Below are 22,848 nucleotides of genomic sequence, written 5' to 3' on the forward strand. Positions count from 1 at the left end.
TAATCCTATAATTAATGTTGAATATAATATTATTCATACAAAAAAGAACATGAATGTGAGTATAATAATGAATTACAGTAAATCACACATTATGTTGAAAACATTCTGAATGTATCAAATTGCAATGTTATGAGTAAAAGAAATAAGCCTTAGCTGGTAATAGATTCCTTTAGATAACCCTGGCAGTCCTCTTAATCTCCAAGTCTGATACACCGACGTCTGACACGGTTAACATGGAGAAGACAGCATGAGGAATTCGTCTCTCGAGCTGCAAAATAAATAACTACCAGTAGCAATTGATTTAACTACTCAATACATATTCAAGATTATTGATATCTACAGAGAAATTTCTAATCACCTGTTATTAGGTGTTGTCGTGCCGCGTGACGCGCAATCACCCCGCTATTATTAAACCTGTAAATGATGCATCAAATAAAAGGTACTTAAATGTGGGCACTGTGTAAGTATTAAGATTGCCGTAATTTCGCATCCCAGGCTCCGGTGAACCTATCCTGGATTGATGCGTTTCAAGCTGGCTGATCACGTGTTGTCAGGAACCAAGTCTAGGGGTCCCTTATTTAACACCAGCACTAGTTGAAGATATTATCTGCAAGGTCGTTCACGCCTCACAGTGGCGGCTTTCATCTGTGGATAGACACACGTGTCCTATTTGCTGGACAATGGCGTCTTTTGTGAGTACGGTAAGCGTGGTTTTGCCTCCTTCTGGCTTTGCACGTGTCCGCTTCCCGACACCGTCACCGACTGAGCATGGCGTCGCGTCCCTCCCCCCACGCCGAGTCGACGTTCATTACACAAATTATTGGCATGAACATTAATATTTCTCGCATTCGCGCTTGAAACTCTAAAGACTGGACGGGTTTATTATTTAGAGGAACGAAATATTATTATTTAACTATTTAAGAATAGTAAATATATAAGGGAGAGGAATTAATGTCTCCCCATAGCATTCATTGATGACGTTAACACTATCGCGAGGTAGACGGTATAATTCTAACGCTCTATTCGGCTTTTAGTTGGAGAACAATTCGTCTGCAATCAGTTGTCATACAGAATGCCTTAATTATGGAGAATCGTATTTAATTCTCACACAAATTGTATATAATGTGTTTTACTGTAAAGAAATCTGACGCAATACTAGCGTTAGATGACGTGAGAATTCTAGCCTAATGCACAGATGAATTATTAGTACAGGAGAATTCTACGAGTTGTTAATTTTACTTACTACAATATTAATATGGTTAGTAATAAGTAATGAGAATACAACAATGCTGTATTCGATGTTGGAAATATCCAACATAACTCCGGGGGGGGATTCCCAGGGTCGCAGTGTACTGTGTTGTACTGACCTATCCCGAAGTGATATTAAGATTAATACATTAGTATGTTAGTATGTTAGTACACACATAACGAACGTCCCGGATTTATCAAGGACTTACAAGAACTTGAGTCTTGCTATTTACATGTCGAATGAAACATGTTGTTTGTAGCCTACACAATATTTATAGAATTTAACTCTCCCAATTTAAACTAACAGAATCTACGGTGATGCGATATCCTGGGTCATAGTGACGTGTAAGGTTTCGTTACGTGATATCACATCGTAGTTTCATCACGGTTGTCTCAGTGGGAAGTGAAAGAAATTACTCTTGTTCAGAGTTGTAATAGGCTTGCAGTTTCCCTTAGTGGAAACATGCATGAAATATTGAAACATTAAATGATTAAGTTATCGGTAATCAGGAACGCTCTAAAGCTCACAATAAACTCAACAACTAGGGTCGCAGTGACATGTAATGGTGTATTACGTAGCTGCTGAATCGTAGGTAAACTCAGAATAAGTTCCTAAGAACTGATAACACTATTGTATGATTATACAGTAAAGTATTATTAGTCATTCAAGATCAAGGAGACTATGACACTACAATGAGGTCACTGTCCAGGGTCGCTGTGACTTGTAACTATTGAGTTACTAGACAATAACATCACGCAGCATCACGATCACCTCAAATTCAAATGAGGAAGTTGAATTTAATGTGCACTGCCGTGCAGTAGTCATGCTGACTGATGGTACAACTAATTTGCTAACTAGCTAAATAATAGAAAGTAGAGAACTGAAAAGTTTATTCATTAAAATCAAGGAAAATTCTGAGTCGACAGTGAGATTAGTAGCCTAGTCATTCTGACTTATGAGCTAATTAAATGGCAGCTCATAGGCTTGACACTGTAAACTTGTTAATACGAAATCACCTTTACATGAAATTGAGTTTATTAAATCAGTCTCTATAAGTATAGTCAACTGTAATTAATGGTGAGTACAGATTAGGCTAGTACTCAGTTGACACTACTAAAGTCCCTAAGCCTACCTAAATAAATGGTTTGAATTTCTAACCTACCTAAGTAAGGGATTAAGCTAAACGTGAGCAAAAATGTACACAAATTAACATGGTGAGCAGTATTGAGCTCATTAACAGGTCGAGTTATATTAAACTCTTGAACATGGTGAGCAACAGTGAGCTCGTCAGCAGTGCTGACAGGGTGAGTTACAGGGAACTCGTCAACAGTGTTGACAGGGTGAGCTGCAGTGAGCTCGTCAGCAGTGCTGACAGGGTGAGCTACAGTGAGCTCGTTAGCAGTGCTAACAGGGTGAGTTACATGGAACTCGTCAACAGTGTTGACAGGGTGAGCTGCAGTGAGCTCGTCAGCAGTGCTGACAGGGTGAGCTACAGTGAGCTCGTTAGCAGTGCTAACAGGGTGAGTTACATGGAACTCGTCAACAGTGTTGACAGGGTGAGCTGCAGTGAGCTCGTCAGCAGTGCTGACAGGGTGAGCTACAGTGAGCTCGTTAGCAGTGCTAACAGGGTGAGTTGCAGTGAACTCGTCAACAGTGTTGACAGGGTGAGCTACAGTGAGCTCGTTAGCTAGTGCTAACAGGGTGAGTTGCATTGAACTCGTCAACAGTGTTGACAGGTTGAGCTACATTGAGCTCGTTAACAGTTAACAGGGTGAGTTCAGTGAACTCGTCAACAGTGTTGACAGGGTGAGATACAGTGATCTCGTCAGCAGTGCTGACAGGGTGAGCTACATGGAGCTCGTTAACAGTTAACAGGGTGAGTTCAGTGAACTCGAATTAACGAGGTGGAGCTTTGTCATTCAGTTATCATGGCGAGCAATATTAAGCTCGTGCGCATGGTGAACGAGCACTCATAATATTACGTTAATTCTAAGGTGAGCTATGTTAAGCTCATGAAGCATGTTAATTAACAATGCTAATGTTTAACGGTAATGCATTAAACATATTAGTTCTCTGGAAATTCACTTACCTATTAGTAAGTGTGCAAGTTTGTTCGTGTTGCGCTCCTACACTAAATAAGCAGAAACGAAAGAAAAACAACTCAAACAATTAATGCAAGTATTTATCACTAACTCTTAGTGCAGAACACATGGTATTAAGAAGGTTTTCTTGGCAAACCTTTAAGCGCAAGTATAGTGGACCAGTGGTACTAGTGAATTTATAATTAAATTCAGGAAATGCCAGTGGCATTGAGTGCTAGATTCTCTAGCCTAACATGATTAATTCCTAGGGAGTACTAGTTTCTCTAGCCTAACATTACAATTTAACTAGGAAGACTGAGTGTGGTCAACTACTACTTGTCGAGAATAATTCTAGCTCTGCAGTGAATTCAATAGTTTGGTCGCTGTGACTTGTACTTGTTTGAGTACGGACCATTGATTTTCACTGAGAGCTATGAAACATCTCAGCGAGTATCAATTGCACTACATTCAATCTGAGTTTATTACTCAGCTGTGTTTCTCCTTTTAGCTTGCTGCTGGAGAATCGATTTACTGCTGACTAATTTATTATTGGCAGGCTTAGGCTTGTTCACATTCAGAACTTTACCAGTAAGTAAGTAGCCTCCTGCAGATTGGAGCATATTCATTCCCAATCGTTTAACATGTCCAGTTATGAACTGGTAATAGTAGTCGGCTCCTACTAGTACATCTACATTATTAAGGCGGTCAGACATTAATTTGTTGTCAGCCAATTTAATTTCACGTTCCTGCAGGAAGTGGGCTGTGTACCCCAGACCCTTAATATTTAAGTCTAAAGGTATTTGATCTACAACAATGGCTTGGACAGCCTTGGCTTGACTACCTAGTCGTACAAGCGGTTGAACTACTGTGTATTCATGGGTTCCTCGATTTATCATGGACCCTGACAAGTTTAATTTTACCTGTCCTATTGGTTGTAAATTAAGTGCCTCTGCTGCCCTTTGAGTAATGAAAGTTCTCTGGGAACCTTGATCAAATAGTCCACGTATGGTGATCTTGGTTCCTCTGTTCTTCACTTGAAGTTGGGCAGTAGGCAGAGCAGCATCCACTTGAGATGCTTGGGAAGTTACGCTGTACACATCTCGCACCTTGCAGCACTGTACTGGTGTAGATTCTCTACGTCCTATTCTAGGATTGACATAATTAGTCCTAACTAATTTGCACAGTGCAGCATGATGCTTGCCCCTTCTACACCTATTGCAGGTGTTCAGTGGGGTGTCACAGCTGTTAACATTATGTGGTTTGAGACACCTAGTACATTTGTGTAAATGTTTGAGTCGTCTGACTCTTGTGTCTCTATTAGGATAATTAGTACATTTGTACAGAGAATGTTTTTGATTGCAAAACAAGCATATTCCCCATCCTACAGATCGTTTAGGGGTTACCGGTTTAGGTAAAACAGTATTTGCAGGTGGTGATGGTTTTGCTGCTTGCATTTGCTTGTTATTTATTCTCTTGTGAGTACTTGGTGTACTCTGGGGAACCATTAACAGGCTCTTGGGAGTGCTCTTTGGACTATTAGGTCTCTTAGGAGCACCTGTGGAGTTATTAGCAGTGCTCTTTGGACTATTAGGTCTCTTAGGAGCACCTGTGGGACTCTTAGGCCTCACTGATGAATCAGTATTTGACTGATTCTGGTTACATGGATTATTAGCAGTGCTCTTTGGACTATTAGGTCTCTTAGGAGCACTTGTGGGACTCTTAGGCCTCACTGATGAATCAGTATTTGACTGATTGTTGTTACATTGAGTATTAGCACCTTGGTTACCTAGTGACAGTGTCACTTTAGGAGTTTCAGGCAAGGAAACTGATGTAGGTACAGTTTTGGTGCATTCAGATTTAGCATTAATTGCTTGGTCTGCTGTATGATTGCTCATATTGCGCAAACCTGTAAATATATCCTGCATTGACAGGGTATTACCATTCTGGCATACATATAGTTTATTAAGTGTGTCACCAGACAATTTCCTTTGGATGATAATTTTAGTCATCCACTCAGCAGTTGGGTGATCCACCTCTTTACTGAAAGAATTTATCAGTGACTCAAGCTGAAAATTAAAGTCTTGTAAAGAGTCAACTGATTGCTCTGGTGAAGATAAATTTAATAATTGGTGCACAAGGTTTATAATAGTCTTCTCATTGTTAGCACTTACTTTAGAAGGCTGTGGTGAGCAATGGTGACCATTACTTGTGTTGCTTAAGGCTTCTTGCTTAGCCTCAGCTTTGATTACAGCTTCGGCTGCTGCCGCAGCATTAGCTTTATCATTTTCTGGTTCAGATTCACTGATCATTGCAGCTTCACTTGTTTCATCGGCAGCTTCACTCGTTTCTCTGGGTTCTTGGGATAAGCTAGTTAATTCAGTAGCATTATGTATTGAACTTATAGAATCCAAGGAACATTGAGAAGTGTGGTCTGAAATTTGATCAGACTCTGTTAACAAATCATCACATGAAGCTGTATTAGATGAGAGGTTAGAAAATGAAGGTTGATCTTCAGTTGTTGATCTTGTATAGTGATCAGCATTGATTAGAGGATTCTCCTCGTCTTGATTTAGCTCAAGTATTTCATCTGAGCTGAGTGTTAACTTGGATACAGGTCTATTAATGATCTGATCCACCCACTCGGGAATATCTTGCTTCGCAAGCACCTCCTTATATCGGTCTAAACTGGTTTGAACAGAATGTTCATAGTTATCGAGAGCAGATTCTGTTAGACGTGAGTGGTCTGAGACAGTATGATCGGCCTGGAGTAAATTCCTGTGGGTCTCGATTACAGTCTTGATGTAGTCATATTTTTGGCTGGCGATCCTTATGGAACTTGCTAGTCTGTAGACGTCACCTGGGTCAGTTTCGACACAGAAATGACATTTCATAAGCAGTTTTCCTAAAGGAGCTTGAAGAGCTGTCAAGAATCTTGCATTCCTTTCTAAAGGATTCATTCTTGTGGTAAATTGAGCCTGATAGGGCTTATGTAGCTAGTGGTATAGCTATAGTCTGCTCCTGGATGTAGAGCAGGTATAAGTATTGACCGCCTGATAGGGCTTATGTAGCTAGTGGTATAGCTATAGTCTGCTCCTTGATGCAGAGCAGGTATAAGTATTGACAGCCTGATAGGGCTTATGTAGCTAGTGGTATAGCTATAGTCTGCTCCTTGATGCAGAGCAGGTATAAGTATTGACAGCCTAATATTTCTTGAGGCTGGTTGTAATTTACCTCATTTAGAGGTTAGCTACCTACCTAATAATAAGCAACTAAGATTTGAGTGGTACCTTGGTCTCACTACAGGTGTTCCTCAGCTTAGCTCTTCTAAATCAGCCTCGGATGGGTAGTGGACTTACAGTAACACTCAAAGACATACATAGAATATGCAATAAAATAATTACACAATAAGTGGTTAATCCCACCCATGATAGGGTCAGCACAAAAGAATAATATATGTGTCACTAACTAGCTCAAGCCTAGTCGTGAGAATTTCTACTTGAGAAACTACAACTATATTTAGTCTGTGCTTGTGTCAAATTCAACACAATCACAGCCTAAATTGCTACCTACCTAAGGTTGGCAAAGATTATATTATGGTGCAGTAATGTGCAAATAATTGTGCTGTGTTTTTGTTTTTTTTGTATTTTATATAATATACACTTGTGTAATTATGTGTATAAGAAATTAAATGAACACAAAAGAATTAATTGTGTTTGGCAAGTATTCTACTGCCGTAAATATTATCTAACTCCTGAATGTACTCCTAATTGTGGAATAAAATGTTATCAGGGTTAGTAATGATTAACTAATATGAGATCAGTAATTTATATTAGTATACTGGATCCCTAAATGTTAATGATCCACTGACTTGAGTGAATCAGTAATTATAACATGGATTCAGGCTATAATGGACAGTCTGCTGACAGCCATGTATTGAAACATTGGTATAGCCTAAATGGTTAACACTTAATTGGTGTTAGTGATTAATATAAGGTTATGAGCTGTTGCTCTTGGTGACCTAAGGGTTCTACTTCAGTATGAAGTGTAGGTCTAAATGTTGTGGGTAATTAGTTATAACCCACTAAAGCTATGTATAAGGTAGCTGTTAGTGTGATCTAGGCTAACTGATGTGTTACACTGTTAGTTGACACAATTAATTAAATAGTTAGTCTAGCTTCTATCACACAAGGATTAGTTATTAATGGTTAATATTTTAATTATAGATTTAATGCTTATCCGGTTCGAAGGACCATAATGTGGGATATTTGGGTTTGATTCTGATTAATTAATAATTAAAGTAGTAAATTAAATTACGAAGGACCACCCGCTTTTAAAGTAAAGAGGGAAACTGAGAATTTCAGATCATTAGATAAAATTCTAGAGAAAACCAGTGACTATGGATATGACTAGAAAGTATGATCATAAGAATAATTAATGGGCTGTATTATTAAAACCAAACCTCAAACACCTACATTGGGGGGTTATTACTGGAGGTCAGTACGTCCAGGAATCAGTGTGGTTCGTTCACTAATTCTATTTAATAATAATCTAATCCTATAATTAATGTTGAATATAATATTATTCATACAAAAAAGAACATGAATATGAGTATAATAATGAATTACAGTAAATCACACATTATGTTGAAAACATTCTGAATGTATCAAATTGCAATGTTATGAGTAAAAGAAATAAGCCTTAGCTGGTAATAGATTCCTTTAGATAACCCTGGCAGTCCTCTTAATCTCCAAGTCTGATACACCGACGTCTGACACGGTTAACATGGAGAAGACAGCATGAGGAATTCGTCTCTCGAGCTGCAAAATAAATAACTACCAGTAGCAATTGATTTAACTACTCAATACATATTCAAGATTATTGATATCTACAGAGAAATTTCTAATCACCTGTTATTAGGTGTTGTCGTGCCGCGTGACGCGCAATCACCCCGCTATTATTAAACCTGTAAATGATGCATCAAATAAAAGGTACTTAGCTGTGGGCACTGTGTAAGTATTAAGATTGCCGTAATTTCGCATCCCAGGCTCCGGTGAACCTATCCTGGATTGATGCGTTTCAAGCTGGCTGATCACGTGTCGTCAGGAACCAAGTCTAGGGGTCCCTTATTTAACACCAGCACTAGTTGAAGATATTATCTGCAAGGTCGTTCACGCCTCACAGTGGCGGCTTTCATCTGTGGATAGACACACGTGTCCTATTTGCTGGACAATGGCGTCTTTTGTGAGTACGGTAAGCGTGGTTTTGCCTCCTTCTGGCTTTGCACGTGTCCGCTTCCCGACACCGTCACCGACTGAGCATGGCGTCGCGTCCCTCCCCCCACGCCGAGTCGACGTTCATTACACAAATTATTGGCATGAACATTAATATTTCTCGCATTCGCGCTTGAAACTCTAAAGACTGGACGGGTTTATTATTTAGAGGAACGAAATATTATTATTTAACTATTTAAGAATAGTAAATATATAAGGGAGAGGAATTAATGTCTCCCCATAGCATTCATTGATGACGTTAACACTATCGCGAGGTAGACGGTATAATTCTAACGCTCTATTCGGCTTTTAGTTGGAGAACAATTCGTCTGCAATCAGTTGTCATACAGAATGCCTTAATTATGGAGAATCGTATTTAATTCTCACACAAATTGTATATAATGTGTTTTACTGTAAAGAAATCTGACGCAATACTAGCGTTAGATGACGTGAGAATTCTAGCCTAATGCACAGATGAATTATTAGTACAGGAGAATTCTACGAGTTGTTAATTTTACTTACTACAATATTAATATGGTTAGTAATAAGTAATGAGAATACAACAATGCTGTATTCGATGTTGGAAATATCCAACAGCTGGTGATGGGTGGGAGGAGCGTATGTGGGAGCCCCAATAAGAATGGGCATCACCATAACAATGTGTTGAATGTTTTAAACGTGTGTGTGATTACATTTACTATAAAAGAGCTGCATTTTCTAAAGTTACTGTTGATGTATGAGGTTCGTATTGAATTGATTCATTAAATCAGATCACAGATTATGACGCAGTTTGTTTGATAAAATTACCAAGTCTTCTATTGTTTTGTCTGTTGTCTGTATGAGAGAGACTTTCCCTCAGTACCCCGGACAGTGTCTGTATGAGAGAGACTTACCCTCAGTACCCCAGACAGTGTCTGTATGAGAGAGACTTACCCTCAGTACCCCGGACAGTGTCTGTATGAGAGAGACTTACCCTCAGTACCCCAGACAGTGTCTGTATGAGAGAGACTTTCCCTCAGTACCCCGGACAGTGTCTGTATGAGAGAGACTTACCCTCAGTACCCCGGACAGTGTCTGTATGAGAGAGACTTACCCTCAGTACCCCGGACAGTGTCTGTATGAGAGGGTTTAACCCCGGTACCTCTGGCAGTGTATGAGCAAGGTTTAACAGCAGTACTTGAAACAGTGATTCGCCATACACACCGTATATAGGACGTCGTAAAAGTGAAGTAGGAGTATATGTATTCAGAGAAGAGTACTCGGCTTATCAGCGTATATTCACAAGAGGTGACCTTTGTACCAGACAATTTTCAGGTCTAATGTATAGTTCGTGGTGGTTAGTTAACTACTATAGTGGTGGTAATAGCCCCTCTGTGGTTGATAGGCCTTAAGCCCTCCACATGGACACGAGTGAAGCCGCCCCCACAATAGCTAAGTTAGGGCTCAATGCCCAGGTTAAGGGCTTCGTTATCAGCCCTATACAGCCTAGTGCGTGAGACGAGATTTTATTGGTCTTCTGATACGCGTTTTCTGTGAGCGTGGCGCTGATTTTTTCATTTGTCACTTCCAATTCATGTTTTATGTGTGCAGTAAACCGAAATTTTATTGACCATCACTTTGATCAGGGTTTGTGTGTAGGGGTGAGAGCAGTGAATCATTTATCGCAGTCTGAACGTCTCTTGCCTACCTCAAGACTCATTTCTTCTCAGCGAAAATTTGTATTATCTAATTCATAATTTGTGTAGGTCATCAAAAGTAATAATATTGGTAATATCTTTGTTTGAATTTGCTATTTAAAATGAAGACTACATTATAGTTGTAATTTAATTCCCGTTTTCTATGTGGTGGGAACTTTGCGTGAGTCAGCCGTGGCCTGCCTCCCGTGCTGGGCGCGGTCTCTCTACTCTTGTATAATGAAATCTGCGACCTCTTAATAAATGGTGTAGTTTGTATTCATGAAGGAACGTGTACAATTCCTGGTTTTTGTGTTGATGGCCGCGAAGCACAGCGGGAGAGTTATTTTTAGGCAAGTAAAGGCCTAATTTCAAGATACTCTTAAACAACATTTTTGGTAGAGTGAGAAGGGGTCTTATTTATTTTTAGGGAAGTTTGTTTTAGAAGCGTGTTGGGGCGAATTTTTGGTGGGTTACGAGGTGTGTGCGGTACTGCTGGGCATCCAGAGAGTTTCCGGGAGTTTGCGTAAAATGGGACCGCGTTCCTGGCGTGATGTAGCATATTTGATTTAATTGTTGCCGCAGGAGGCGACTTGTTTATTGTGCACCCCATACTCATCCTGTGAGCGGTAGCGCAAAAAGGAATACAGAGGGCACAAAAGGTCGTTGTCAGACTTCAACGGAGATTATTACATTAACATTTACATCTGTCCTTCACACCTGGTGCATTTCACGTTCCGGGTCCTGTGTGGTGTCGTGTGGCGCTAGTGTGGTGTCGTGTGGCGCTAGTGTGGTGTCGTGTGGCGCTAGTGTGGTGTCGTGTCTGCGTGGGAAGCCATACAAGCAATCTGCCTTCATTATATGTTCTTGTTCCACGTGCTCACCGTACTCAAGAAACACGTGTTCACCTCCAGGTGGCTCGTCTGCTTCTGTTGTTGCTCCAGCTATACAGTGTACAACCCCACTGTATCCCTTAAGTATCATTACCCCTTCAGTATTCATTACCCCTTAAGTATCTTGTACATTTGGATCTTATCCCCCTGTTGCTTTACTGTTTACAGGTTATGTCCAAACGGCATCGTTCCTTTAATCTATCCTCATATCCTAATTCATAGTCTGTCCTATCCTCACTTCAGTGCTGTAGTCATATTGGATAAGCGCTTTTCTCAGATAACTACCTTACCCTTTCTCTTGGATTTAACTAGAATTTTATTAATATTCTTAATTCTGGGACCAGCCTTTATCGAAGCTGGACGGACCTGCATACTTCACCACTGCTCTCACATGCGTGGCACATAAATTACCAGGTTCATTGAATCAGTTTTTTTTAGTTCATTGAACCATATTTTTTGTATAATTGCCAGGGTAGCATATTCCGCTGATGGGATTATATTCATGTGTTCCTCCGTTGACATATCTCCTTGTCCAGCAGTGTTTGTACTGGGGCTTGGGTGGAAGGGGGTTGGGGTGAAGGTGGAGGGGGAGGGGGGGGTGTGGGTGATGGGTCTTTCGGATTGTCATTAATGTTGTTATTCTCAAACTCCCCATATCTACCCGATCTTGAAAGTTTTTAAAATGACTGTTGGTATAAGAGCCGTGAAGTGGGTGTGTATTGGGGAGGGATATTTGGGGGAGAGGGGGGTTATGGGGCGAAAGGGAGGGGGGACAAAGGGGCAGTATTCTTGTCGTGGTGGGCGGGTGACGGACCCGTGGCCCGCCAAAGCCTTTCCTGAATGGCGCCACAGAAGGTGGCGCCATTCCTGGGTATATAATATATACCCAACCCAAAAATATTATTACCTTATCTGTGTATGATTCTACAGTGTTCTGCTTGTTAATGTGTGTGTGTCTTTCCTCAGGTAAGGGAGTGTTGAGGTGAGGGGGGCGACCTGGGGCTGCCTGCCCCGAGACGCTGCCACTCTCACTCGGGCCTCAAGGTGAGAGTCAGCCCTCAAGTGCCTGCAGGTAAGTGGGTCAGTAAACGCTTGAGTGCTTCCTTGTGCGGCGCTGCTGCTGCTGCTGATGAGTTGTGTTGGTGATGAGTTGTGTTGGTGGTGATGTTGTGTTACCACACTCAGGGTGCCAGTGCCAACTGTGTTGCCATACACTTCTCACACTAACAGTGTTGCCATACACTTCTCACACTAACAGTGTTGCCATACACTTCTCACACTAACAGTGTTGCCATACACTTCTCACACTAACAGTGTTGCCATACACTTCTCACACTAACAGTGTTGCCATACACTTCTCACACTAACAGTGTTGCCATACACTTCTCACACTAACAGTGTTGCCATACACTTCTCACACTAACAGTGTTGCCATACACTTCTCACACTAACAGTGTTGCCATACACTTCTCACACTAACAGTGTTGCCATACACTTCTCACACTAACAGTGTTGCCATACACTTCTCACACTAACAGTGTTGCCATACACTTCTCACACTAACAGTGTTGCCATACACTTCTCACACTAACAGTGTTGCCATACACTTCTCACACTAACAGTGTTGCCATACACTTCTCACACTAACAGTGTTGCCATACACTTCTCACACTAACAGTGTTGCCATACACTTCTCACACTAACAGTGTTGCCATACACTTCTCACACTAACAGTGTTGCCATACACTTCTCACACTAACAGTGTTGCCATACACTTCTCACACTAACAGTGTTGCCATACACTACTCTCACTAACAGTGTTGCCATACACTACTCTCACTAACAGTGTTGCCATACACTATCACTAACAGTGTTGCCATACACTACTCTCACTAACAGTGTTGCCATACACTTCTCACACTAACAGTGTTGCCATACACTTCTCACACTAACAGTGTTGCCATACACTTCTCACACTAACAGTGTTGCCATACACTTCTCACACTAACAGTGTTGCCATACACTTCTCACACTAACAGTGTTGCCATACACTTCTCACACTAACAGTGTTGCCATACACTTCTCACACTAAGAGTGTTGCCATACACTCACACTTACAGTGTTGCCATACACTCACACTTACAGTGTTGCCATACACTACTCACACTAACAGTGTTGCCATACACTGCTCACACTTAGTGTTGCCATACACTACTCACACTTACAGTGTTGCCATACACTACTCACACTTAGTGTTGCCATACACTGCTCACACTTAGTGTTGCCATACACTGCTCACACTTACAGTGTTGCCATACACTGCTCACACTTAGTGTTGCCATACACTGCTCACACTTACAGTGTTGCCATACACTACTCACACTTACAGTGTTGCCATACACTACTCACACTTAGTGTTGCCATACACCAAATACTGACTTGCTTGAGTAAAATTGCCAGCTGGCCCAAGACGACGGATTTACCGGATACTAGGAGGGATTAACAGGATTACTGAGCACCGGTTGGATGGCGAGTGGTTTACCGCAAGGGATTACAGTGCACGGACGGCCGGTAAAGGGGTCGGGGGATTACCCCGAGACACTGATGACTTCTTTCTGGCTCTTATAGTGAATATGGTGCACGGGGGGGGGGGGGGTTGTACCATGCTGCCCCTGGTTGATACCTGGTTGATGGGGTTCTGGGAGTTGTTCTACTCCCCAAGCCCGGCCCGAGGCCAGGCTCGACTTGTGAGAGTTTGGTCCACCAGGCTGTTGCTTGGAGCGGCCCGCAGGCCCACATACCCACTACAGCCCGGTTGGTCCGGCACTCCTTGGAGGAATAAATCTAGTTTCCTCTTGAAAATGTCCACGGTTGTTCCGGCAATATTTCTTATGCTTGCTGGGAGGACGTTGAACAACCGCGGACCTCTGATGTTTATACAGTGCTCTCTGATTGTGCCTATGGCACCTCTGCTCTTCACTGGTTCTATTCTACATTTTCTTCCATATCGTTCACTCCAGTACGTTGTTATTTTACTGTGTAGATTTGGTACTTGGCCCTCCAGTATCTTCCAGGTGTATATTATTTGATATCTCTCTCGTCTTCTTTCTTGTGAGTACATTTGGAGGGCTTTGAGACGATACCAATAATTTAGGTGCTTTATTGCGTCTATGTATGCCGTATATGTTCTCTGTATTCTCCCTGGAGCACGGGGATGTACCATGCTGCCCCTGGAGCACGGGGATGTACCATGCTGCCCCTGGAGCACGGGGATGTACCATGCTGCCCCTGGAGCACGGGGATGTACCATGCTGCCCCTGGAGCACGGGGATGTACCATACTGGCCCTGGAGCACGGGGATGTACCATGCTGCCCCTGGAGCACGGGGATGTACCATGCTGCCCCTGGAGCACGGGGATGTACCATACTGCCCCTGGAGCACGGGGATGTACCATACTGCCCCTGGAGCACGGGGATGTACCATGCTGCCCCTGGAGCACGGAGATGTACCATGCTGCCCCTGGAGCACGGAGATGTACCATGCTGCCCCTGGAGCACGGAGATGTACCATGCTGCCCCTGGAGCACGGGGATGTACCATGCTGCCCCTGGAGCACGGGGATGTACCATGCTGCCCCTGGAGCACGGGGATGTACCATGCTGCCCCTGGAGCACGGGGATGTACCATGCTGCCCCTGGGGCACCGGGATGTACCATGCTGCCCCTGGGGCACCGGGATGTACCATGCTCCCCCGGTGTGGGGCACGGGGATGTACCATGCTCCCCCGGTGTGGGGCACGGGGATGTACCATGCTCCCCCTGGGGCACGGGGATGTACCATGCTTCCCCGGGTTAAGAACAGCGGTAAGCGATGGCCTGTAATCCTCTGTGAGCTTAGATGGCCTGTAATCCTCTGTGAGCTTAGATGGCCTGTAATCCTCTGTGAGCTTAGATGCCCTGTAATCCTCTGTGAGCTTAGATGCCCTGTAATCCTCTGTGAGCTTAGATGGCCTGTAATCCTCTGTGAGCTTAGATGGCCTGTAATCCTCTGTGAGCTTAGATGGCCTGTAATCCTCTGTGAGCTTAGATGCCCTGTAATCCTCTGTGAGCTTAGATGCCCTGTAATCCTCTGTGAGCTTAGATGCCCTGTAATCCTCTGTGAGCTTAGATGGCCTGTAATCCACTGTGAGCTTAAAGGGTTTGGTGCTGAAGCCCCCTCCCCCCTTCCCCCTCTCAGCAGGTGGGGGCCTGGAGAGGCAATATAAACTTTCTACTGTGTATTGGCTTCATTATATTCCTTGGTTGTGTGTCACTATGTGATTGTATAGCGTCTTTTCCGGCGAGTAAACACTGCTCTCAAGAGGGAGGGAGAGAGGAGCCGGCCTTGTGCAGGGAATTACTGACACTGTGCCGTATGTGTGGCACAGGAGGAGGGGAAATTCCTGCTGGGTTAGTCACCGGTTTACCTGGTGCGGTGGTGGGGAGGGGCTGAGGGGCAAGTATGGGGGGAAGCCGGTGATCATGGGCTTACAACAGTGTGCAGGGAGCTCTCCAAGTCTAGCCTGGCCGGGATTGGGGAGTAGAACAACTCCCAGAACTCCATCAAGCAGGCGAGACAGACGAGACACGAGACGGAAAGAAAGAATGTTACAGAGGAGGACGGGATGAGTACAAAATACAGGCAGGTGAACATAGACAGGAGCATGTACGGTACAGCCAGTGACTTCCCCGAGAAGGTAACATGATGCACTGAGAATTTGTTATAACTAAAAGGGGAGAAGACGCCCTCGAGATGTATTTAGTGGGTGGTGATGGGCCCTCATGTCCCTGGGGAGAGTAGTGGTGGTGGGCCCTCATGTCCCTGGGAGAGTAGTGGTGGTGGGCCCTCATGTCCCTGGGGAGAGCAGTGGAGGTGGGCCCTCATGTCCCTGGGAGAGTAGTGGTCGTGGGCCCTCATGTCCCTGGGGAGAGCAGTGGTGGTGGGCCCTCATGTCCCTGGGGAGAGTAGTGGAGGTGGGCCCTCATGTCCCTGGGGAGAGTAGTGGTGGTGGGCCCTCATGTCCCTGGAGAGAGTAGTGGTGGTGGGCCCTCATGTCCCTGGGGAGAGTAGTGGTGGTGGGCCCTCATGTCCCTGGAGAGAGTAGTGGTGGTGGGCCCTCATGTCCCTGGGGAGAGTAGTGGAGGTGGGGACGCTTGTGGGTCAGTTCCCCTGACGTCCACTACCTCCCCTCCCCCCTCCCCTCTCTACCACTGTTCATGACAGGGTAGACAGGGATGGATTATTTAACACGGGTGGTACACGCACAGGGGGACACAGGTAGGCTTGATTGCTGAGTGGAAAGTTATCTGGACTGATAATCGTAGGGTTCGGGTTCGATCCCCGGTGATGGCAGAAACAAAATGGGCAGCTTCTTTCATCCTGATGCCTCTGTTACCTAGCAGTTAATAGGTACCTGGGAGTTAGTTGTGATGGACTGCTTCCTGGGGGGGAGGGGGAATCAGTTGATTGATTGACAGTTGAGAGGCGGGCTGAAAGAGCAGAGCTCAACCCCGGCAAGCACAACTAGGTGAATACACACACACTTCCCCAGGAAGCAGGCCGAAGCAGCTGTCTAACTTGAAGGTACCTATTTACTGCTAGGTGAACAGGCGTAGCAGGGTGAAAAACTATCTATTTGTTTCCGCCTCCGCCGGGAATCGAACCCGGATCATTAGGACTACGCCCCCCAAGTGCTGTCCAATTAGCCGCGAGGGCCCAAGGGTGGGTGTGTGTGTTAGAGAAAAATATGTAGTTGATATAATAGAGGAAAATAGATTGGTTAGAAAGGCGGGGTCCAAGAGCTAATTGCTCGGTTCTGCAGACACAAATACTAAATACATAAATAGTAAATACACACACACACACACACACACCTCAGCAAAGCTCGCTTTCTGATTGTTAAACTCTTACTTATAGTTATGTTGTGATATATTAGGATAGACTGTGTTAGGCTCAGTTGGGTTAAGATTAGGTTGGGTTGGGTAAGATTAGATAGGTTTTAATTTCCTTTGGCAAACCGTCTTGTATACAATGTAGTTTATATTCTATTTGAGAGAGAGCAAGTAACACAGCCTGATCACCAGCCAGGCCATTATGCACACAGTCACAGTCATCTGCTTACATACCACAGAGTCTATCACAGATTAGGAAAGTAATTAGAAAGAGCAATGCTGAAGATGTACAGTGACCACAACACAGCAGTTGCAACATCAAGATCTGCGGGTTGGTACAGGAATGCAACCAACTACGAACCACTTAGTTTGATGAAAGGGAGTAATAGTAGAACATCACATTATTCTTGGATACCCATGTGCATGGGGAATAGGCTTACAGGTTTCAGAAGATGAGAGGAAATGTCAGCACTGTAGAGAAATGCCCGACAGACCACTGGAACATTATCTGACACAGTGCACAGTTACAAACCCAATAAGATTTTAACTAAGATTCAACAAAGGAAAGTTATTCAAAACATTAGGCATAATCTTACTGAAGCGAACATTCGAGTCATAAATAGTCATACTCTGCCTAAGTAAAACAGAAACAAGTAACATTTAGTGGTTGAGATTAACGCTAGTGGCACTAATAAGTAGTGCCAGAGGCTTAGGGGCCGCGTAGGAATATCCCTGATAAAATAAATCTGAACTCAAAAGGGGTTTAATGAGAGGGAGAGGAAAGAATCCATCATATCGAGAATGAGACGGGGCTTGTGGAGCCAGCAGCTGAAGCTCGATAAATAGCAAGGTTAAGGCTGGTAAATAGATGGGTATCTCCTGGAGGAACAAAATCAATAACTCTACACTCCGTAAATTTCAATCTGGTAACTGAATGGAAAATGACGAGATCAAAAGTTGAGGTTGGCACTGCACCAGGGTAAGGCCAGTAAATGGTTGGATGATCGGGGGACCAAGAGCCGAGTCTCGACAAGTTAAGATTAGCAGGGAACGGCGGTAGAAGTGTTACAATGCATTACAAGACAGGTTAATATGTAATAATATCAGTTCTATCTGCAGACTGAACTATCTGCACTATCTATCTGCAGACTATCTGCAGAACTTGACTGAAGATATGAAGATACACTCGGTGGTGACAAAGAGCGAGCGGAGAACTGGTCTGGAGCTGTGTGCAGCACAACCCTTTTTTTTTTTTTTTGGAGTAAAGAGGAAGGAGAGGCATAGGTGAAGGGAAGTATAGAAGTGGGAAATACAGTGAGAGGTATGAAAGCAGGCGGGCTGTCCGCCTTGCTGACACGATGTGTGGGTGTTGGCAGCTAAGCTAAGCTGGCTCCCTCTTGTCAGGGAGCTGTGGAAAGCAACACAACCAAGACGGAGCTGTGGGGGCAGGGGCGGGGGTAGGGTGTTGAGGGTGGGGGGGGGCAGGGCGGGGGTATGGTGGGGAGGGTGGGGGGGCAGGGCGGGGGTAAGGTGGGGAGGGTGGGGGGGGGGCAGGGCGGGGGTATGGTGGGGAGGGTGGGTGGGGGCAGGGCGGGGGTAAGGTGTGGAGGGTGGGGGGGGGGCAGGGCGGGGGTATGGTGGGGAGGGTGGGGGGGGGCAGGGCGGGGGTAAGGTGGGGAGGGTGGGGGGGGGGGCAGGGCGGTGGTATGGTCGGGAGGGTGGTTGGTAAGGTGTGGAGGGTGGGGGGGCAGGGCGGGGGTAAGGTGTGGAGGGTGCACGCTGGAAGGAGGGAGGGAGGGGAGGGGAGGGGAGGGACTGAAGGGAGCTCAGAGAGATAAGAAACTCTTCAGATGTGTCGAAGGCGGCGTAATACGTGAAGAGGAAAATAGGACTTGAGAATTAAGGAATTTAGGAGATTTCCAGTGGATTCAAGATTGAAGTTTTTGGTTTCGGGCTGGAAGAGAAGGGAGGAGAGGGGGGGAGGGAGGAGGAGAAGAGGGGAAGATAGGAAGAAGAAGAGGTAACAAGGATCTTAACTCTGAGAAGCTGGTCTTGGAAGCAGGCATTAAAGGGGAAGACAAGAGTCTTTAGAGATAACCTTGAACCTCACAATGAGGAACTTATCTCTAGGGGAAATAAACCAGCTCTGGGAGAACATTGTCTTAGAGGGACGAACATCAGCGGAAGAAGTGCTTCTCAAGAATGGGTTATGTGGCAGCGAAGAGGCAGCAAAGGAATATCCAGCATTGTATATGTATATATGTACATGTATGTATGAGTATGTGTACGAGTTTATATAACCTTAATAATTGTATAACTAGCGTCAAAAGATTGTTATTTGCTTAGCTAAACGAACTAGGGGGCTTCAGTTCCTGAACCAATTATGTGCCTCTGTAACCCTTTACACCACCGCCCACGGGATGGGTATGGGGTGCATAATAAAGAAAGAAATTGAAATTGAATTCCAGCAGGGAACCCACTCACAAACTGTTGTGAGACCGTTTGTGAGTGGGGACGCTGAGAGCATCGTGGGCCTGTGTGGCAGTCTTGTGAGGTGAAGAGAGCCTCTTCTCTCGAATAAGGGATGCAATTTAGGCCTTAAAATCCCAAGCGGACAAAATATGATGCATTATGAATTATAGCGGCTCACTAGCAGAACCGTTTTCTATGCGTGGATCAGGTTAGGTTCCGGTAATTTAGCACATCATTTTGTGACGTCGGGACAGGTTTGTGAGGCCGAGTGGAAGATGAAGTGGAGATGGTCGTCAGCAAGATCTGAATCTTCATCTTGGCCTCCGTAAAGGAATTCACTAATCTACTGAGTATACTAGTTTAAGTACACATTTTTAAGGTAAACTCTGCTAAATAGCAGAGTAGGTCATTGTGGTCAAGACTTTTCTACCTGGAAAGAGTAATTAAATTTTTAAATATTGCCCCGAAGGGCGAGTTTATTGGGCAGCGCCACTCATCTTGTGAGTGGGGGAAGAGTAAGTCTTGTCTGGGATTAAGGACAAGACAGCTCTGTACACGTTTGAGTTGTATTCAGTTGTTTGCTTATTTTCTTTATTTGTATATAGGTGCAGCCAATTCTCTATTCAAGTGTAATCTCACCATTTCTCAGATTGTTAAGGTTTTGTGTGTGTGTGTGTGTGTGTGTGTGTGTGTGTGTGTGTGTGTGTGTGTGTGTGTGTGTGTGTGTGTGTGTACTGTTGATGAACACGTGGCTAGGTGGGTCCCGTATAGCGAGGAACACGGGGCCAGGTGGGTCCCGTATAGCGAGGAACACGGGGCCAGGTGGGTCCCGTATAGCGAGGAACACGGGGCCAGGTGGGTCTCGTATAGCGAGGAACACGGGGCCAGGTGGGTCCCGTATAGCGAGGAACACGGGGCCAAGTGGGTCCCGTATAGTGAGGAACACGGGGCCAGGTGGGTCCCGTATAGTGAGGAACACGGGGCCAGGTGGGTCCCGTATAGTGAGGAACACGGGGCCAGGTGGGTCCCGTATAGTGAGGAACACGGGGCCAGGTGGGTCCCGTATAGTGAGGAACACGGGGCCAGGTGGGTCCCGTATAGTGAGGAACACGGGGCCAGGTGGGTCCCGTATAGCGAGGAACATGGGGCCAGGTGGGTCCCGTATAGCGAGGAACATGGGGCCAGGTGGGTCCTGTATAGTGAGGAACACGGGACCAGGTGGGTCCCGTATAGTGAGGAACACGGGGCCAGGTGGGTCCCGTATAGTGAGGAACACGGGGCCAGGTGGGTCCCGTATAGCGAGGAACACGAGGCCAGGTGGGTCCCGTATAGGGAGGAACACGGGGCCAGGTGGGTCCCGTATAGCGAGGAACAAGAGGCCAGGTGGGTCCCGTATAGTGAGGAACACGGGGCCAGGTGGGTCCCGTATAGCGAGGAACACGGGGCCAGGTGGGTCCCGTATAGTGAGGAACATGAGAGGAAAGATTCGCATGAGAGGAGACGACTCGAGACTTAAGAGTTGTCATCGTGAGGGGAAACACTAGACGAGGGTGGTGTGTAAGCCTGTACTACAGAGCGAGGGGAGAGGGGAGACACCAGAGGTAAGAAAGGGGAACCTGAGCCGGTCCAAAAGAGGCGAGGGACCCACAATGGGCTTGTGGTGTGTAATCCAACCCTCCACCACGCGAGGCGTCGGGCCCTGCCCTGTGCTGGCCACAGAATCCCAGCTCTGGCCACTTTTATGGAATTTCCCCTTTTTTGTCCTCTGATATAACTCGCTGTAAGAGTGAGGGGAATATTTGTAGAGTAACGAGTACAGGTGTTGTGGAATGTTGTTTAATGCTGTAGATTCACTTTTGTGAAGCATATATTTATTGTATAGGTGATGGGCAGACATATTGGTTGTGGTGGTGATGGGCAGACATATTGGTTGTGGTGGTGATGGGCAGACATAATGGTTGTGGTGGTGATGGGCAGACATAATGGTTGTGGTGGTGATGGGCAGACATATTGGTTGTGGTGGTGATGGGCAGACATAATGGTTGTGGTGGTGATGGGCAGACATAATGGTTGTGGTGGTGATGGGCAGACATATTGGTTGTGGTGGTGATGGGCAGACATAATGGTTGTGGTGGTGATGGGCAGACATAATGGTTGTGGTGGTCAGACATATTGGTTGTGGTGGTGATGGTGTAACAAACTAGGCTGGTTGTAAGAATTATTCCAGAAGGTTCCAGAATTTTCGTGTAAGGACCTGACCTCAACAACGCACGTTCCCCCTGGGGATTAGCAGGTCTGAGTCACAAATGGCGGGCATCTTTGTTCATAGTTTTGTATAATGAACCATCCTATAGTATTCAGTAATTTAGAGAAATTAGCCGTTATTCATGTTGTATTAAAATTGTATTGTATAATATTCCTGGGTACAATATCAAGAGTATTCTAATTATTGAGTAAGTCACCATCAGTGACGTCACGAATCAGATCTAAGTTGTAAGGCGGAGTGACCGGCGGTCATAGGTCATCAGGGTTGACATGTCTACTATTTCTCAAAGTTCAATTAACCATTTTGGGGATCGGGAACAGCTCTGCCGTTAGATGCTTGTGTAATTTAATTTCAGTAAAATAATTCAACCAGTCTGGATCAATTAAGTACAACAGAGGTTAATTGTTATAACTTAACCTTGCTAAGTAACTGAGACTATGCGGAACAATACAATGCTCTAGTCTGGGCTAGACCAGACGAGGAAGAGATCAGTGTGGACTCCAGATCTACTGGGAGAGGTCACCCCATCTTACCTCTCCCAAGACCAGCCCCCAACATCTAGCTGGTTGCCCAAGGTATAGTTGCTATGGTTATGTATAGGGATAGTCTCATTGCCACTCAGGTCAAGTAGGGAGTGTTAAAGTGACAGGGAGTGAACATATTTAGATTTTGTTTTAGTTTCTTTTAATAAATTAATTAGTTAATAATTTGCATTTTATTATTTCCATGTGTTATGTGAACTTGTCCTGGTCACGTGGTCCACACGAGGCAGAGTTGAATTGGGCGCCGATTCTAACATCGAATCGGAATTCATCATTACCGTGTAATTTATTCCACACTCAAGGTCATCAGTTATAGTGGGGATCAAGCCCCAAGGTTGATTAATTCGCATGATCGATCCAGACCTCGATCATTTGCTTAGAGTTACTGGTCTGGTGGTGGCGGCGGAGGCGACTCTAGGGTTTTGCTCGAAGCCTAGGTCATGTCATACTGGTTGTAGAATCCTAAGTCGGT

This window comes from Procambarus clarkii, chromosome 22 (genome assembly GCF_040958095.1).
Source record: "Procambarus clarkii isolate CNS0578487 chromosome 22, FALCON_Pclarkii_2.0, whole genome shotgun sequence".
Taxonomy (NCBI): Eukaryota; Metazoa; Arthropoda; class Malacostraca; order Decapoda; family Cambaridae; genus Procambarus; species Procambarus clarkii.